Genomic DNA, 18,863 nt, shown 5'->3' on the forward strand with positions numbered 1-18,863 from the left:
ATGAGAAAGTAACTGGGATTACAGGCATGCACCACCATGCCCTTCACTATTTAGATATATTTTTAAATAGTTGACTTTTTATAGCATGTCATATCTAAGTTCTTTTATAGGAATTAATTAGTAATGAATTGAATGGAATTATAACTTTGATTATGTTTCATACATGTACTAGCAGCTATTACCAGAATATTCAGAACCCCCAAACCAAGTATCCATGTAGATCCATCTGAGATCCTTAGGTCATGGCTGTGCTTGAATAGGACTTTTTGAAATATTATATTATGTCATTCAGTTTCCCTTATGGTCTGAAAGGTTACTCTAATTCCAAGTGCCTAATTTATAATACCTTATGTTTAACATCACAGCTGAAAGTTTTGAAATCAAGTTCATATATACATGTGTTCTCATGTATTTCTTCACTATTACTAAGAAAAAGGAGACAAGTGCTGCTACTTTAAAAAAAAATTTACATACTTATTTTTGCGTGTTTGTGCTGGTCTTGAGGCTTGAACTCAGGGCCAAACACTTTCCCTTAACTTTATAATTTAAGGCTAGCACTTTACCACTTTAACAGCTCTTCTTCAGGTTTTTATAATGGTTAATTAGAGGTAAGAATCTCACATATATTTTTGCCCAGGCTGGCAAAAAATATACTTAGATCTTGCCTCCTGAGTAGCTAGGATTGCAGGCATGAACTATTGACCCATGGCCTTACTCTTATTTTTAAGGTGAAGAAAAATGGACTTGGGACATGAACTGTTTTATCAGGGTCTCTCTTCTAATAATCTGTGGATCAGGGCTTGGTCCCAAGCACTTGGACTCAGGGTGTCTTCACCTTCATTTCATGCTTAAAGCCCAGCAGAACTCTGGCCTTTATACTAGAACACAGTATGAGCATCTGACCTTGAGTCACTGCTTAGTTTACTGGGGGAAAAAAACAACGAAATACCTGTCATTTACATAGTTAAACAATTATATAAATAACAAATCAGTATATATGAAAGCCTTACAAGTTTGGAGTTTTCACAATGGGTTTAATTTAGATGGTGATTTGGATCATTTTCTCCCATCAATCAGAGTCCATCAATATTATCATTTGTTTTTCAATTCACCAAAGTATGATTAGGCAATCGAATGACCTGATTCATGGAATATTCCCCATTTTGTATTTTCTGAGTCACTTGCAAACATTTACACAGCAACAAACTCTGGCCATATAACTTCATTGAGAAGGAAAGATAGGAAGAAAACTTTTATTCACTGCCTAACTCATTCATTTCTGCTTCATGCAAACACAATAAGGTAGGAAATCTTAGGAACTAATCCTTCCGTGGGCAGATGACACTGTTGTATGAAGTTGTATTAAGTTCTACACGGTCAGGTTCATTGACTCCCCTTTACGACACAATATATTGGCCACCAGCTTTATAATGAGAAATTTTCCCTTCTATAAACTAAAAATTCCTTGTATAGCACAGGAAGCTATACATTCCATCTATCTTCACTGTTGAGTCAAAACAGGGGAATACGTAGATCTAGTAATGTCATTGGCATCATGTAACGAAAGATGTTTGAAATTCAAGAGTTCGGAAAACCCTGAGTGGGGGAGGGAGGAGTTGGGGAGGTAGAGTGGGAAGGGATGGTAGGGGAAAAACAAAGGAGGGGGGTAACAATACTCCATAGGAAATGTACTCATGACCTTATTCATGTAACTGTAACCCCTCTGTATACTAATTTTACAATAAAACACATAAAAAAGATTGGACATAAACCAAAGGCCTTTTAAATAAAAGAACAGTTAAAGACCATAGTAGGGGCTGGGAAGGTGGCTCAGTGGTAGAGTGCTTGCCTTGCATGCATGAGTCCCTGGGTTCACTTCCTCAGCTTCACATAAGCAGAAAAAGCCAGAAGTGGCATTGTGGCTCAAGTGGTAGAGCGCCAGCCTTGAGCTGATGAACTGAGGGACAGTGCCCAGGACCAGAGTTCAGGCCCCATGACTGACAAAAAAAAAAAAAAGAACCATACCCAGTGGATCACCTATAATCCTAGTTACTCAGGAAGCCACAACTGAGAATCATGGTTTGAAGCCAGTCAGTGCAGGAAAGTCCAAGAGACTCTTATCTACAATTAATCATCAAAAATACAGAAGTAGAGCTGTGGCTCAAGTGGTGGAGCACTAGCCTTAACCACAAAAATTCGAGAGTGCCGAAGCCCCAGGACCAGCACAAGGAAAAAAAACAACCCAAAAACCTGTAAATCAGATCTCCATATACCTAGTGAGTAATGGTCAGAACCTAGCAATAAAAGAAAACAAATGATTAAAAACAAAAAACAAAAAACACCTGAGTGATTTTCCCCCATACTGCTGATAGCATTGGTGGCTTGGTTGATTTTCAGATACCAAGCAGTTCCCCTAAGTAGCACCTCCCCAATGCATAAAGATGTAAAAGGTCTCATGAAACAGCTTTTGACAACCATCTTCAAACATGGAGGTGGATTTGTTTTACAGAGAAATAGTTTGTAATCTTAAGTAAGGGTTGTGTCTTTAAAAATGCACTTGATACTGTTTGTAAATTAAATGTTGTGATTAATCCTACTCCAAACATGTATTTTGGTATTCATCATAGCAAATATAAAGCCTCATAAAAAATAGATACAGCAAAAATATACCTCAAGTGTATCTTAAATATTTTTGTATTTTGAGGGTTGCCTATATTTTTTATATATCCTGTTTCAATTTGTTCATACAGGTAAGATCCCTCTATATAGGCTCACATGGCAGTAGGTTGATTGTTGACTAGAGACAAACTCATCACAAAATAGTCTCCCTTAAGATAAAAAAGATACAAAACCAAAGACACCATATAATAAGGTATTTGTGATATTTGAATATGACCATTCTAATTCAAATCTATACCATGAAGTAAAAAAGAGTTTTTCAATATTTTTTGTTGCTCCAAAATTTTATTTTGTGTTTTTTAAGTCATAGTTGCATTTTTACAGTTGAATTCTTCCTCCCTCCCTCATTCTCCCTCCCTCCCTCCATCCCTTCTTTCCTTCCTTCTTTCTTTCCTTCCTTCCTTCCTTCCTTCCTTCCTTCCTTCCTTCCTTCCTTCCTTCCTTCCCCTCCTTCCCTCCCTCTCTCTCTGTTTCTCTCTCTGTATCTCTGTCTCTCTCTCTGTCTCTCTCTCTGTCTCTCTCTCCCTCTCTCTCTCTTACTGGTTTTGGGGTTTGAACTATAGGCCTGGGCACTGTCCCTCAGCTCTTCAACTCAAGGCTTCTTCTCTACCACTTTGAGCCACAGCACCACCTCCAGTTTTCTGGTGGTTAATTGGAGATAAGAGTCTCATGGACTTTTCTGCCCAGGCTGGTTTTGAACTGGGAGCCTCAGATCTCAGCCTCCTGAGTAACTAGGATTACAGGTGTGAGGCCACTGGCACCTGGCCAGTTGTATTTTTTTCATGATCATTTGATCCAATTGGTTTTATTTAACTTAGTCTGTGTGTTTTATTTAACTTTTATGTTTATAGATCCCTTATTGTAACTGTAAAAGTAAAGCTATCATGAGTTTTAGAAGGCTTTATGGATGACCAGATGTAAACTGACAAGGTAGACTTACAAAAGTAAAGTCTATCTTTATAGTAAATTAAATGTTGCCTATGAAATGATGTATACACATTGTAATCAACACAACAATAAGTTTAAACTGTGTATATTACATTAATCTTTGGCACAATATGGTCCATACTAAGATGCCAAGTATGTCTGTCTTTGACAATACAACTTTTGAGTTTTCCTGTTAGCTATTTACCTTAAAAATTCAACTTGAATGCCACATATGCAAAGTACATTTGTAAGCCTTCTAGCAAGTTTGGAGACTTTGAGTTCATGAAAGTTTCGGAAGTTTTCTTTGTTTCTTTTTGTTGATTAGGGGTTGGTCATCCATGTTAATTTGTTCCTCTCCTAGCTGTCGGTCAGCTCACAGCAGAATAGTTGAAAGTCAAAACAAAATCTACATGCAAACACATATTAAATTCTTTTCAGAAGTACTGGGGAAATCAGACTGTAAACCTTAAACTGAAGAAAACATTATTTTTCCAACATTATATTTTAAGGATGTTCTGTGAAAAAGATGCCTTGCTATTTGTAAGTTTGGCATTTCATATTGGACTCAGATTTGTACTGAATGTGAATACATTTTGCTGGAAGACCTTGAGGAAACTGAAGGATTTCTATTGTTCTGATATAATTTCTAACTGTATTCAGAAATTTGAATGTTTCTTTTTTTTTCTAATCACTAGGCTCTTGGAGAAGTTTCTCCAGAGTGTTTTTCTTTTCAATCATTCAAAGAAATACCATTTTTTAGACCATACTGCTACAGAATAAAAATGTGCTGATAAAAGAACTCAAAAGAATGTCTGTTGAGATGTAAAGCTAATTAAGATTCCTCCTAATTACTCATATTCAATATAGGAACAAACAGATTATGGGAAGAAACCACTCATATATGCTAATCTGCTATTATTTAGGCTATGGATTTAGAAATCAGAACGTACACATGTAACATTCAGCATATAACATTAAAATTACTTTCTTGAACTGACGCACACTTTACAATTTGTATCCATGAATATATTGGGTTCCAAAACACAAGGAGCTACAAAAATCCATGTGCTCCCCAAATGTATTCCACCCAAACTTATTTTTCATGGAACACAAGGGTCAAGGAAAACACTGTGGGAAAAACTGCTTTAACCAATTCCAAAAACTCCTGAAATGTGCAGCTAAAATGATAATACATTCTTACTGATATTGTAAAGCAAAGATCAACAAACTTCTTATATCATGGACCAGGTAAAAAGTATTTGACTGATCCATCAACCTCTGGGTTATGGGCCCAGCACGCTTCTGCTGGGTGACTCTGCTGCCCAATGTTTTTTTCTTTCATGCAATTGTTTCTAACTTACTTATAAGATGATTTCTTTGTTGCTTTGTATGTCCTTCCCCCATGGTATAAGCCCTGCTTTCACTGTATTTGATGTTGCTATAATTTGTGGAGGGGAAGGGCAAAAATAAATCGTTTAAATAGGGATACAGGTGGACCCATTGCAACAATGAGATGTACAAGTCATTATGTGGAAAAAACAAACTTTACAACTTTGGGGGGAGATGGGAAGGGATGGGATAGGGGAAACAAAGGAGAAAGTTACAATGCTTGATAAGAAATGTACTCATTATCTTGCCCATGTAATTGTAACCCCTCTGTACAGTATTTTCACAATTAAAAAAAGAAAGCAAAGATAAACTTAAATTAAAAAAAGTATTTGACTGAGAAATAGCTCAGTGGGAGAGTCCTTTGGTTCCATCTCTAGCACTGAAATAAGCAAACTAATAAATAATATCCTATTTTAAGTTTATGTGGTATGATTTCTTCTGTAACTACTCAGCTCTGCCTTTCTGGGAAAGAGCAGCCATGAGTGACACCTAAATAATTGAGCTTGGCCATGTTGTAATAAAATATTATTTTTAAAAACAAGTGATAGATCTACTGGAACATTTTTAAATTATTTGGAATATAATCAAGTGTTTTAATTGAACTACCTATAATAGTCACAAACAATCACTCTATGAAGCTGAAAGCCAAAACCAGAGATCTGCAAAGATCTTACAAAGATCCTTCCTGAAGCTTGGAATGCAAATTTCATGTGGTAGAGCTCAGCTGCAGATTGTAGTTTTTGAGCTCTATTTTTAAATTTATTATTTATTAAATTTATTATTTATTTATGAATACTTGACAGCCTATAGCTGTTTCTAACTTGATATGTATGTATGTCCTGGCACTGGCGATTGAACTCAGGGCCTCATGCTTTTACTTGGCCTTTTCACAGAAGACTGATGCTTCACCACTTAAACCATACTTCTACTTTTAGCTGTTTGTTAGTAAATTAGAGATAATTGGACTTTTCTTTCCAGGCTGGCTTTGAACTATGATCCTCAGATTTCTGTCTGCTGAGTAGTTAGGATTACAGACATGAGCTACCAGAACTCAGCTCAAATAACTTTTATTCATATAAAATATAGTATTTATTATTCATAGATGTATTCTTTTTCTCCATAGTAGAGGTCAGATTTTCTGTGTGAGTAATGCAAAACTGCACAGCAATATAGCAGTAATTCCTGACCACTGAAAATGTTACATGTAGAACTTAGAGTTGGTGCCAAGTTTGTAACATGTCTGAGAAATAACATCTCACCACACACAACTTCCACCAGTGAGCAAAAATGAAAACTCTGTCATGTCTCAGGAAAGTTTATGTTGGGATGCATTGGGAACTCTGTTCTCTGACCTAACACCTTGTTCATCTCATAAAGCAAAACTAGAGTATATATACTCAAAAATAAATACACAGATTACTACTGTATCATTTTTAAGATTGGATGCTATAGTTGTCTGGTGATGAAGAACCACACCGTCTGAATGGTGCAGAGGGATATTTCAAAATATTATGCCACAGCAGTTTTGGGCTTAATTGTGTGCAGATGGTAGATGATCTATTTTCCTCAGTCACTGCCACACTTCTAATAGCCCCAGGCTGTTCTGTGTAAATTAGTAATCTTTCATGTAAGCCTGTTCTTAATTTTCCAGTATTTTTTCTTTGCATCATTTTCCAGCTGTCCCATGTTAGAACTGATGTTTTAATTTTCTTTTTCTTTTTTTTCAATATCTATGTGTCATAACTGTGAAGCACTTAAACCCAACCACAGAGCTGTGCAGGCAGGCCAAGACACCAACCTGGTCTGCTTCAAGAATCTGAAATCATTTATCTGATCTTGTGTTAACTAGGACAAATATAGGAAAGGCAATTAGAAGTTTCTATCTGGTCTTCAACCAAGACTTTGAGACACATTTTTATCTTCTTCATATAAAAAATAAATAAAATTGCTGAGTAGAAATCTTCATGAAATTTAGTTATCAAGGAAACTGCTCTCCATAAAAATGTTTTTAGCAAGAGAAGCTAATATTCTTTTACAAAGGTGATGTTAGCAAGAAAGAAAATATTGTGACTTCAGCAATATAATTTTAGGTAAGCTAATACAATGTAAAAGCTTAAAGTTTGAATCATCAGAATTAGCAATGAATCTTTATACAAAGCACTCAGTTGCATTAAGTCTTCAGCTTAATATAGGACTAACATTTTTTATATTTTGTTCTATCTTTTTTTATTCTTCAGTAGCTCTTTCTAAGATCTCAGCCAAAACCTGTGTCAGTTAGAAATCCTGCTGCCTGACTACAGCTTAAGAGGAAAGAATTCTGAAAATTCAACACCTTGCTATGTTTTATTCCCTCTCTTTTATCTTTTTCTTTCTGTGGTTGTTGGAACAAAGTTGAGACAATTTGATATGCTGATGGCGATTCTTCTTGCTAGCCTAGCTTCAGTCTGGCTTTTTTTTCCCTCATGCATGCTGACCTGGAAATCCTCCTTTGCCTTAGCTGCGATAATCGTGACTCAGCTTACAACACCTTACATTCGCATCGCCCCAGCTGCAGGCGACGGCCAACTAACAGGTCAGATGTTCAAGTATAGATGAGTCATCTTGCCCATTTCCTGCTCATTTTTCTCAGCTTTGTTTCCCCTCTACATTTCCTCCTTTGCTTAAGGCCTGCTTACAATGTTTCAGACCCTTGGTACAGACCTGTGCTCCCATTAAATTAAGTGATATGCTTGGCCTCTTCTGTGTGCACATTTATATCCATGCATTAAGTAACAACCCCACTGCATGTTTTCATTGTGTGTTTGGTCTGTTGGTATGTTTCTTTCTAGCCTAATGTTATATAGAAATGAAATTTGCTGCTTCTGCAATAGCAATGACATCAATTGATAGGATTACAGGCAAAATACTTAAAGATGTATACCTACTTTTCCAAGTTAACCTAAAAAGCCATTGAGATTTGAAAATGAGAGAGGTTTCTTTTCATCTCATCTCACAAGGTTGAGTTGCCACATACATTAGCAATATATATCTTACCTGCCAATGTTACAAAATGAAGCCACCCCAAAGCTGTTCATGGTGATACTGTTCAGACAGCTTTTGTGTATGTAGAATGATTACAGAGTTGATGATTGCAAAGCCACTTATACAGAGCAGTAGCATATCTGCAAGTCAGTGCAAATGCATTGAATAATTTAGGGAAGTTTAGAAAAATGAATGGCTTAGACCTAAATTGAACACGTCTTTTACATCAAGAGAAATGAGGCCAGACATAATAGCTCATATCTATAATCCCAACTACTCAGATCAGAAAGATCTCAGTACAAGGCTGACATGGGCAAAATGTTATCAAGACCCGATCTCAATCAATAACTCATTTATGGTGGCATATATGTAAGGTCAACTATCCAACTATCCAGCAGGCATATGTAGGAGAATTGAAGTTTGAGGTCAGCTCAGGTAAAAATGTAAGGCCTTACCTGAAAAATAACTATAGCTAAAGAAAGTACAGCATCTTCCTAGCATGTGTGATACCCTGAGATCAAATACCAGGACTGAGAGAGAGAGAGAGAGAGAGAGAGACGAGGGGAAGGGGAGAGGGTGAGGGAGAGGGAGAGAGAGAGGACCTCTAAAGATGTATGGAAATCTGTAGACGCATATAAGAGAAGAGTCCATTAAATTACTCCATATCCAAGGTGAGTGATTAGTGAATTTCAGAAAACTTCATCCTGCAGTAAAAGCAAATTATTGTCAAGATTTCTAATCTAATCACATAGTGAGGAGTCAAAATTTTGGTTTCAGGACCTGAGATCTTACGGGTTATTGCATGTAGTTTAGATATGATTAAAGCCCCATAGGAAATAATTTTCTCAGTATTTTCACTCAGCATTTTTTGTGTGTATGTATGAAACTAGTATATGTTATCTGGCAAACTTAAAAAAAATCATTCATGTTAGGCAGGGCAGGCTTACATCTGTGATTGATCCTAGGTATTTGAGAGGCTAAGATGGAGAGGATTTCAGTTTGAGGCCAGAAGATCATTTCTCAACTTATAGCTACGTGTGGTGGCATGTTTCTGTCACCCCAGCTATGGGGGAGGCTGAGATGGAGATCATGGAAATCATGATTCTACACTAGTCTAGGCAGAGACATCCACAAGATTCCCTGTCTGTGGAAGAAGCTGGCCATGGAGACATGTGCCTGTCATGCTTGCAGTGATAGGAAGATTATAGTCCAGCTCATGCCTTGGCAGGAAGTAAAAACCTATCTCAAAAATAACCAGTTTGTGGTAGAAGTTGGGGTTAGGGGAGTAGGGCTTGGCTCAGCAGTAGAATGCCTTCCAGCAAGCACAAGACCCTGAGTTCAAACTCTAATAACACATACACACACACATACACAAAACACATAGTAAAATACAAGAAAGGAAATGACACTGTGGCTCAAGTGGTAGAGCATTAAACTTGAGCTGAATTGCTCCAGGACAGCACCCAGACCCAGAGTTCAAGCCCCACGACTAACAACAAAAAAAGTCTATGCATATAAAGTATAGTTCCAGTCTTTCACATTTCTCTGTACATCACCTTGACAATAAAAAAATTTTTGTCATAAATTGTCAGTTCTATAAGATTATTTTAGAAGAACTAAGACAGGAATATTATAGGCTGATTGGATAAGATAAAGAAATGTAGAACAATTCTGCATCCCTCTCTACTAGCATTCTGGGACAGCTTTCTGGTTCTCTATTTTAGGGCCTTACCCTTGTAAGTTATTCTGATATTTCTATTGCCTTTGCTTTCAAGTTTCTTTTTAAGCATTTTTTTAACTGATAAAGTTTTGACTCTTCCTTATCCAGAATATCTGACACACCCCTTTGATCAGTAAAAGTAGCAGTGAGATACTGTCTTTCTTAACAAAGGTCCTCTCTCAAACCTTTACATTTAAGGGCTGACTGCTGACATTATATTGATAGGAGTAGGTGTCCATCTATATGGTTCTTTCTGATCCTTCCACAAGTCTAAACCTTTTCCCCCCTATTATATATGAGTTGGCACCAGTGTTGTCAACAGGTTATTAAAATTGAGAAATATCAGTGGATAGCCTCTGTCTCAGGCTTTACCTATAATCTGTTGTCATCAAATGAATTTATTAGGCATGAAGGAAGGAAGGCTTCTGGATATAGCTTCCTCTCTAAAATGTGTAAGATAACCTCATAGAGAAGCTTCATTCATAAAGTTCTCAGAACTATTACTAGAAACTAGTCTATGAAGGTCTCATGCATCCATGTAGCATATGACCACCATTCCTTTAAGGGCTATAGGTATTTTGCAGCATTGACTTTGGTTTATTAGGGATTAAAATGATAGAGGGTCAAAATAAGCCTCCAAAACCCATTAAAAAGGCAGCTTCTATTCTTTCTCCCATATTTGCTGCTGACTTTAATGACAGTTCATCTTATACAGGTACATTCACACTCCAGCAATATTTCTTTTGCATTTTCCATCTATATCAGCCATCAACTTGGATAGCAGTAATACTGTCTTTTTTTTAATAGATTTATTCTCGAATCATACTGCAAGCCTTAGACCTCATCCATTCAATCATTCTCTGACATTTATTAAGCCCCTTCAGTGTACCAGGTATGGCTCGACAACTCTTATTTAAGCATTTTAACGTTATGGGGTTGTCCAGACATCTTGGTATATTTGCATTAGTCTTATCATCTGCAATGTACACACACTCTTGTGACTGAAAAATTTAGCTAAGAAAATATAATGATTTATAACTGGTGGGGGAAAATAGACACATACTGGACACCTGTTCCCAGCCCTGTGGATTGTGGTGGGCACATAAAAGTGCTCATTCGTGAGACTCCTTGAGTGAATGGCCCACTTACCAGAATGCTGTCACAGAAGGAGCTCTGCTGACAGCCTACCAGCAGATGCCCCAGGCAGCCCTGTGTTACACTAGAGAGTGTCCCTTCAACATCTGTCCTGCTGAACATCATTCCCCACCAAACATCTGAGTTTAACTGAAATGAAAGTTTTAGAAGTTCAGACTCTAGTGACACTACTCACTATGTAAGATGATCTCTGATTCTTATTGGTGCCTGCTAAATTGACTTTATTTCCCATTGATGGGATTGACCTCTAGTTTGAAAACACACTTTGCTGATGCACTAAATTTAGGAGAAGTTGAAAGGGTGCAGAAAGTCTTCTCAGAAGGAACATCCTGTCTACCTCAGAACTGCTTCTCTGGAAAGTGCACACTTAGAAAGTGGAAGTGCTTCTCATCTCTGCCTCATTTCCTTCATCTTGGGATTCATTGTTCATTAATATTAAGAAGAAAATAGAAAGCTATATATACTGTAAATTTCCATTTAAGAATTTTAAACTTAATAAATATATTTAGGCTATATAGTCAGATATTTATGTTTATAATTTAATAACCAAGCCAACTCTGAGATGCTGTGGAAAATTATTTGTGTAAACAAAACTTAACCCTCACTTGTTTGACCCATACATTTAATAAGATAACATCTGTAGTTCAGAATATTTATGAACAAGATGACTTCTGTTATTCAAATACACACAGTTCTTCCAGAGTCTATGGGATTTCTTGCTATTATACAATTATTGGAGAGAGAGAGAGAGAGAGAGAGAGAGAGAAACAAGCTAGTAATTATGCCTAGTTGAAGGTTCGAGAGAATAGACTTTATGCAGTAACTGCTTATAGTAGGTACTCCATTCTGATTTGTAAATAAGGAGGTAACTAGGCTTTTTTTTTTTTTTAGTCGTGAGGCTTGAACTCTGGGCCTGAGTGCTGTCTCCGCAGCTCTTCAGCTCAAGGCTAGCGCTCTACCACTTGAGCCACAGAGATGCTTCCAGTTTTCTGGTGGTTTATTGGAGATAAGAGTTTCATGGACTTTCATGCCCAGGCTGGCTTTGAACCCTGATCCTCAGATCTCAGCCTCCTGAGTCACTAGGATTACAGGATTGAGCCACCGGCACCCAGCTTAACTGGGCTTTTTAAAGAAAGAAGATAGGTGCAGAGAGTGGGACTAATGAAGGCCTAGGAAAGCCAGGGAAGAAACTATTATAGAAAGCCAGAAGGAGATTGTCCTATGAGAAACCCATCTATGTTTGTTGCTTGTGTTTATTGATGTCAGGCCCTGCCCTTTTTCAGAGGCAGCAGACAGATGTGGAGGCATTGGCAGACACTTCTTCAATTCTTCTGGAAGCCTTCGGTTTTCCCATGCAGGCTTGTTAAGGGGCCTAGAGCTACCTGGCAATGAGGCTTAAACATTTGAAACAAAGTCAGTATTTTGTTCCAATCTCTATAGGTCTGAACTGAGGCCTAGCCAACAAGTTAACCCACTGGGGAATGACTGCAGAATTTTGTCATGGAGAGAACATTGGCAGTCTAATAGCAAAATCAACATGAACTGCAACCAAAGGAATTTCCTTTTTTCCTTAATGTGTTTCTTAACTATAGACATATAGAGAGGGTTTGGGTTTTTTTTTAATAATATAAATTTAAGACTGGACAGGACAAAACTTGGTCCCCTTGAAGAAGCAAAGAAAGGTCAATATTCACAGAGAAATTCTGTGCTCTGGTGTGGTGCAGAGCTGGCTGGCCACATCCATTGTTCACCATGACTCATCCCCTGAGGGAGAATATGCTCCCTCTTAAATGGGAAAAGGATAGCCTAAAGGATAGTACACATGTGTACAGGCCTGGAATTCCCTATTCAATCAATTTAGGACTTGGATTTGCCACCAGACTTTGTGATGGGAACCTGGGGTGTTCTTCCATCTTTCTTTACCTTGTCATCCCAGTGGCTCCCACAGTCCTTGCCTGAGTCCAACCCTTCCCTGGCACCCTGCAGAGACCTATCACTGGGGCTGCATGGATAGCCTGGCCTCCTGGGCTTCTTAATGCCTTGCCCTTGTGTTCCACAACATTCTTATCCCCAGCCCTAAGAACTCCCATCAACTGCTTTCTCTGTTCTTCCTCCGTACTTCTAAGTGTGACTGGAGAAGTGGCAGAGATGTGCTCTATGCCCACCCTCTCACCCTTTATAATATGGCTACTCTGTGCTGGTCACCAAAGGTCTTTGACATGGTTATAATACAGTTGTGCCTATCCTTATCCAGATTACTATCTCAGCTCCTACAAGTGGCCGTGACAGGCTTCATTCCTTCTTTCCTTTCTCTGGTCTGACTCTGATATGGCTTCCTAATAGCCCTGGGGTGGCCACCAATGGATCACAAAGAAGACACTTTTTAAGTAGAAACAAAAATAATTATTAATGTCCAACTGTACCAGTGAAAGGAAATTTCTGTGGGTCTCACAGAGGAGTATCCATGTCCAATATAAGATTAATCTGTACCCTGAAGGCTTATACTCTGTTTCTGGAGCTCAAGTTTTGTCTTGCCATCCTTACAAAGGGGGACAAGAGTGATATGCCTACTGGGGCTTCAATTCTTGGATTTCAGCCCCAGGCAAGAGCTGAAACTAAGCAGACAGGCTAAATTAGCTCCTTTGAATTTGATGGTGACTTTAGCTTTAGTAGGGAAGAAAACAGGAATCCTTTGGTCCACAAATGCATTCCTCAAAACCAGCTCACAGCCCAACAGAGTTGGCAAGACTGTAATATGTCTGATCCAGTTCTTCTTGAAACTGCTTTGAGGGCTTCTCACCAGGCAGAAGCTTCCCTTTAGAACAATTGGGGATAGCATAGCAGAGTGATTAGAGTATGGACTCTAGAACCAGCCTTCCCAGATTCCAATTTCAGCTCTGTCACTGATCAGCAGAAAAGTTTGGACAAGTTTCCCAGCATCCTGTGCATCACCAGTCTGTTCATCTGTAAAATGGGTTAGTGGAACTCATTCATAAGGCCAGTGGCAGGATCAAATAAACATATAAAATATTAAACATACCAGGCACTGGTAATTTACTCCTGTAATCGTAACTACTCAGGAGGCTGGAGTGTGAGGATTGTGGTTCAAAGCCAGCCCTGGCAAGGAGTCTATGAGACTTAACCACCACCACCCTGCCCCCCAAAAAAGAAAAAGACAGAAGTGAAGGTGTGGTTTAAGTGGTAAGGTGCCAGGCTTGAACAAAATAGGTAAGGGACAGCACCCAGGACCTGATTTCAAGTCCCAGTATAAGCACATACACCAATTAAAAACTACTTAGTAAGCGTTCAGTAAAGGTTAGCTGTCCTTGTTTTCCTTCCTTGACATATATTTTCTTTAATTATGGGAAGGATGGAGACCGTTTGGAATCTTTCACTGATTTGTTAAACATGTATTGCCTTAGCCTACTAAGCACTAGCCACTGTGGGCTTCTTGGGATTCATCAGAGGACAAAGTAACTAGCCACATCAGCAACCCTCCATAGCTTTTGATGTGTGTGAAAATATATACATGAACTCATGACTCTATAATCTATACCTTTTACTTAACAACCTGTGCCTCAACTTCATGCCAGTACATTTTGAACAAAGGCATTCTTTTGAATATTTGCCTCCCATTCCGCTGGAGGAAGATTTAGTCACCCAGTCCCTTGTTCGTGAATTTTTACCAGGTATTTTTCCTTGTACTAATAATAACAACCAAAAGCTGAAGTCACTTCTTCTATATGTTCTTCCTAATTTTTTTAAAGGTTGAATTTCTAAAAAGCTTTCAAGTGTGGGTCAAAAAGCAAGTTCTTTTCTATGTAGAAATGACCAGATGGCTCTGCAGCCCTAGTATAGCAGGTGACTGAGCACCAGGACCTTCAGAACAAGGGCTGGAAATGGAGTCCTCATAACTTCTCCAGATTCTGTGTGTATCAGCCTCTTTCTTGGCCATCTGTGAGTATCTGTTCATAACTTACTCCCTGTCAATCACTAGCTTTTAACTTTGTTAACTGAGTCTTTTAGCATAAAAGAGAATTCTGATTTTACATGGTAAAATAGGTTTCATTTTCCTCTGATTCTCCAATTTTTGTTTAAATTGAGACTCCATCTCTCAGGTTATTCAGCCATGGATTTTCTTCCATTTTCTCTATATTAGTAGGATTCTCTATATTAGCTCTGAATTCACTCAGAAATAATTATTGACATGATGTGAGGTGTTTCTGGAAGACAGACCTAACTTCCTCAAGGTAAATAGTTAGATAAGCAGTGTTTATTAAGTAGTTATTTTCTCCCTGAATTGAAAAGGTACATTGTCAGATACAAGGTTTCCATGTATATGCTGAATTCTTACATCAGATTTTCTGATGACCCTTTTCATCTCTTCCTCTACTTTTATCATCATCTTCAACTAAGGAAACTCCTTTTTTTCCCCCAGATGTGGGGCTCTAGGTCTAGGCACTGGCCTAAGCTCTTCAGCTCAAGGCTAGTGCTGTGCCACTTTAATCCACAGCACCACTTCTGGTTTTCTGGTGGATTATTCAAGATAATAGTCTCATGGACTTTTCTGCCCAGGCTGGTTTTCAACCATGATCCATAGATCTTAGTCTCCTCAGTAGCTAGGATTGCAGGGTATGAGCCACTGATGCCCAGCAGGGAAGCTTCTTAATGATATATTTTCATATGATCAAACCAAAGTTCTCTCATTTTTTTTTGTCAAAAATCATTAGCACTTAGCTTCCAATATCCACAGCTTGGCCTTAACAAGAGCCTAAAGGCTCTACCTGGAAAGGCCTCTCTTACTTTCTGAACTCTTCTTATCTTCTCCTCCCTGTGCTTCATTCCACACCAGTCATGCTACTCCCCTCCACCACCCTCCGATGGTTTTGTACATATCAGCTGTGTTAGCTTTCAATTATTATAGCAAAATACCTGAGATAATCCATTTATATGAAGGAAAAGTTTATTTATTATTTTTATTTTTATTTTTTTGTTGGTCATGGTCCTGAACTCTGGGCCTGGGCACTGTCCCTCAGCTCTTCAGCTCAAGGCTAACGCTCTACCACTTGAGCCACAACGCCACTTCTGGCCTTTTCTGCTCATGTGGTGCTGAGGAATTGAACCCAGGGCCTCATGCATGCAAGGCAAGCACTCCATCATTGAGCCACCTTCCCAGCCAAGGAAAAGTTTATTTTGACTTATTGTTTCATTTCATGGTCTGTTGGTCCTGTTGCTTCGAGCTTGCGGGAACACAATACGTACTGGAAGGGGAAGGTATGGTAGAGAAGTCCTACTTACCATTTGGTAGTCAGGAATCAGACAGGAAGGGATCAGGTGCCCATTCTCACCTTCAAGGGAATTCCCCTGGTGACCTAGGTCAGCTTGGCCACTACTGAAGTTTCCACCACACCCAGTAATACTGCAGGCTGTTGACCAAGCATTTAACACCTGAGCCTTTAGGGATGATCATAAAAAATGTTAGACATGCTGTAACTTTGAGCCGAAGCTCTTGGTTTTCCATTGCTTGGAAATTTGTTCACTTAAACATCTATTGACTATCTCCTTTGATTTCTAAGTGAAGGCTCAAATAGGTCTTATTTTCTCAGAGATATTTGTCTTGACTGCTTGTTTGTTTTCCCTTGCACTGAGGATTGAATTCAGCTTCATATTTGGTAGGCAGATGTTCAACCACTTGAGCTGTACCACTGATCCTTTTGCTTTTAGTTTGTTTTTCAGACAGGGTTTCAGGCTAACTTTGTCCTTGATTAGCTTTGGACCATGATCCTCCTAGTTCTGCTTTGCAAGTAGCTGGTATTTACAGGCACATATTAAAATTTAAGCTACTAGAGGACAGAAATCTTTGTTTATTGACTTCCAACCCTAGAAAGAGGCAGAGTACCCACTTGGAAGTTAGTCCCTTCCATACATTTCTGAGGTTCGATTGGAATTTTACTATGGAAAAATGATAGCTTTCCACATTTATTTCAGTCTTCTTTAAATAACTCCAAACTTTTTCAGAGCTTTCTGTAGAGTTAGTCTTACATGTTCATATTCCAAAAGTGTCTTCAAGTTCAAGTGCCTCTTAGCTCCTAGCCCCTTCCCCAACCTAGACCACTGGAGTCATACTCATATTCCCCCATTGACTCATTTGCCACAAAGTAGCTTGACTCCTGTCTCCAAGTTGAAGTCTGATCTCATCACTTCTTATCTTAAAGCCCTCAGATAACTCCTCCTTTGTGTAAGATAAATTGTAAATTTCATATTCTAGGCGAAAGCTTTTGTCCTGATAATGACTCTCACGTATTCCCCGCTTTCTGCCCTCCTGCCAATACTCATCTTCCTCCTATTTCCCAAATGCCAGGCTCCATCTTCAGTACCTGCTGCTACCTAAACTTCATCTTACAGGTTGACATCTGTCAGACATCAGTTTTTGAATATTTGCATATGCATAATGAACTGTCTTATAGACAGGATCTAAGTCTAAACATAAAATTCATTATGTTTCATATATACCTTATACATGCACCGTGAAGGTAGTTTTATATCACACACAAGATTTTTGTGCATGGAGCCAAGTTATATGGCATGCTTAAAAAGTTTCTAAGATTGCAGTTTGAGAAAATTCAGATTTTCAGATTAGGATGTTGGACCTGTACCAGCTCCTCAGCATCCAGGGGCCAGTGCCATGTTGCTCCTGCAGAGAGACCTCCCCACACTATTTCCTACGTGTCACTGTCACCTTCTCTATTGATGACTGTGTTACCTTCCTAGACTGTAGCTGCTGGTCCTGTTCTCAAGATAGCTCCAGGCACCCAGAAGGTGTTCCAGACAGTCTCCAGAATTATGGTGAAAAAAAATCTTAAAGACAGGAATCTTTTGAAATTTGCTTGTTGTCCAATTTTGGCTTGATTTTATATGACTGATATGCAAAATCTACGTCTTCATGTTATATGTTTTAATTCAGTTGACCTTCCCATTGTAAATACAATTAACCAATAGTTTTTCAACTTCCTCTGTAAAAGCACAGTTTTAATCATGCATTACTTTGGACAAAAGTTATACCAAAGATTTAATGTTAACCCATTTGTTTTTAGAGAATAACCCATTCCCTAAACCATTAATGTCTACTTTCACCTCCATTCCCTTACCTCTCCCCCCACTGGAAAATTCTCTACCTCCACTTAGCAGACCCAGCAGGGATCTGTGATCACTCATTATGAACAATGAGTCATAACTGGGCCAGATTACAGATAGATGATGCTTATCCTTCTGTAGAACCTGGAGTCTGTATTTGTAAACGAAGATGTAACTGAAACTACATCTTACACATATTCAGGAAACAGGAGACTGGATATAGCCTGAAGGCAGTTGGATTGTTCACTGAGCTTTGGCTTGGTCAGTGACAGGAACTGTGGATACAAAAGGCCTGTGTCAGAAAGAAACACATGCAAGGTGAAGAATTACAACAGGTCAGGTGGCTGGAGCAAGAAGCATGTATTACATTAGGACTTTGATCCTAGACAGTGAGAAGCGATTGAAGTATTTTTATGAGGAACAAACAGGATCAGGATTACCCCTATGCACTCCAGCTTCCCTAGAAGGGAAGAAGAGAAATGAACAAGGCCAAAACACAGGAAATAGAATTCTAGGAAACAAAAGAGCATGCAACAATCTAGAAAACAAATCAGAGTGATTGTGTGTAAGTAGAGCTAAGTGCCAGGAGGTTACTATGTTGAGGAAGTACCTGCAGCCAGCATGGAAGTGCCCAGGACATGAAGCGAAGGGATAGGAAGGTCTGGCAGACCAGAGGTACTTAGAATACCCTCTACATGGAATGGTGGCAGTCAGCCATTGCCAAGATAATCTACTTCATGTCACTTGAGAGTTCTTACAAGGATACAAGTGTGAATGAAAGCTGATAAAGGATAAGGAAACTAACATGAGCTGAATCCACTGGCACCAAGCCAAAGCC

At 38.7% G+C, this 18,863-nt stretch overlaps 1 protein-coding gene across 1 annotated transcript in view; it reads left to right on the top strand.

The window, feature by feature from the left end:
• Ptprm (protein tyrosine phosphatase, receptor type, M) overlaps nt 1–18,863 on the top strand; it is an 819,406-nt gene that overhangs the window by 514,165 nt on the left and 286,378 nt on the right. The window lies entirely within an intron of this gene.

The sequence above is a fragment of the Dipodomys ordii genome, unplaced genomic scaffold (genome assembly GCF_000151885.1).
Source record: "Dipodomys ordii isolate 6190 unplaced genomic scaffold, Dord_2.0 Scaffold100, whole genome shotgun sequence".
NCBI lineage: Eukaryota > Metazoa > Chordata > Mammalia > Rodentia > Heteromyidae > Dipodomys > Dipodomys ordii.